At 56.2% G+C, this 1,828-nt stretch overlaps 1 protein-coding gene across 4 annotated transcripts in view; it reads right to left on the bottom strand.

The window, feature by feature from the left end:
* The window catches only part of SH3BP4 (SH3 domain binding protein 4), a 79,920-nt gene that overhangs the window by 22,394 nt on the left and 55,698 nt on the right, over positions 1-1,828 (bottom strand). The gene's annotated exons all lie outside the window — the stretch shown is intronic.

Raw genomic sequence — 1,828 nt, 5'->3', positions numbered from 1 at the left:
AGATCCCAGGAGCCCAGAATATCCCGGTGGGCCTATCTGCCAACGTTTGTTCCAGGAACAATGCAAGAACAAACCAACCAGGAAAAACAATAGGTCACTGGCATCTCTGGGGTGCAGGCTACACCACGAGGGACCGCAGGGTGTGCACAGGGACCGGCCAGCCCAGCCGTGGGCAAACTACAGCCCACGGGCCAGACCCGGCCCGTTTGAAATGAATAAAACTAAAAAAAAAAAGACCGTACCCTTTTATGTAACGATGTTTACTTTGAATTTATATTAGTTCACACAAAGACTCCATCCATGCTTTTGTTCCGGCCCTCTGGTCCAGTTTAAGAACCCATTGTGGCCCTCGAGTCAAAAAGTTTGCCCACCCCTGGGCCAGCCTTTCCAGTGGCTCTGACCCATGTGGGTGCAGAGGGAGGGCAGCCTGCAGGAGTCGTCAGGAGTGAGGCGTGAAGATGGCTCTGGGTTCCTGCCCTGTTTAAGATGACTCATTCCCCATGTTTGACTTCAATTTCTGGAGTAGGAGCGTCATGTTGATTAATCACATTTCCTCCGGGGTAAAAGAGCAGGCCTGAGTTTCGGCTCACTCTTGGTGATTTAAGTCACCAGGCTCTGTCAACAGAAACTCTGTCACGCCTGCTTCCTCTCACTCACTCCCCAAAAGTGTGTCCTTGAGGATCCAAATCACCCAATGACACCCTTCCTCAGCTAACCTGTCATCCCTTGAGCAACTGCCTGAACCCCCAGGCACCAGTCTCCTGACTGGCAACTCGGAGGCTGTGGGGGACACCTGGCCTTCATTCACGGAGTCACACTGAGACCAGAGGGAAGGCGGGTTGGTGGTCTCTCTAAATGTCTCAACACCCATGCAGACAGCCCTGGAGGAAGGCCGGCCCCACAGCCTCCACAGCACCCCTGTTCCCCCTACCTCTTGACCCTTGACCTGACTGGTCTGGGCAATAACCCAAGTGGAAAGCCAACACGTGACTGGTGTCCCCTTTCCAGGTTCTCCCTCCCCTGGCAGAGCAGGCACAGGCTCCGGTTACGAGAGAGAACCAGCCCTGCACAGAGAAACTCAACCCTCCCGGCCACCTCGGGGACTTCTCCCAGCTGCAGAAGTCTCACCTCGAGACACTGTCTGTGCCCCCGCCCTGTGTCCCCGAGGAGGGCACACCCCATCGAAGGTAACAAGGGTGCACTGGCCTCACTGACCAGGGTCGCCAGAGTGTATTTCACTTTGATTTAACACTGAGTTCAGTTTTTTGGGGGTGGGGGGCACAGCAGCTGTCTGGGGGCCCCCCAACAAGCCGTCTGGGTCAGTCATGAGGTGTGTGTGCAGGACCATGCACCCGGTCCCTGAGTCTGAGAAAGGTGGGCGTCTCCCAGGCAGGCGCTGAGCATCCACCTCTAGAACAAGGCCTCGTCCTGACGGGGACACAAGACATGTGGAGCAGTCGTGGATGAAGGACCACGTCTGAGAGTAACTATAAAGCTCAGAGGGAATGAAGGTGTTGTCATCTGCTGACCCAAAGTTGGTGACTCGACACCTCCCACAGGCTCTACGGGACAGCGGGCGGGGCCCTGGAGCTGTGGTGTGCCCACATGGTGGCCTTCTTGCTGTTTTTACTGTAGAAAGTATGACGGCTGGGCGTGGGCACCATGACTTGGGGTGTTTTCACCAGCTTGTGAAAGTAAGAAAGTCTGGGTCTGGAGAATCAGAGGGTTGTGGGTAGGGCAGGAAGGGGCGGAGGGTCTCTGGGGCCTGAGTGTCCTACCACCCAGCCTCCTCCCTGGACGCCCAGCTATGGGATTGTTCCTCCTGGCG

The sequence above is a fragment of the Myotis myotis genome, unplaced genomic scaffold (assembly GCF_014108235.1).
Source record: "Myotis myotis isolate mMyoMyo1 unplaced genomic scaffold, mMyoMyo1.p scaffold_m19_p_8, whole genome shotgun sequence".
Lineage (NCBI taxonomy): Eukaryota > Metazoa > Chordata > Mammalia > Chiroptera > Vespertilionidae > Myotis > Myotis myotis.
Note: the sequence above shows the minus strand (reverse complement) of the source record. Positions and strands in the feature narration are given on the sequence as shown.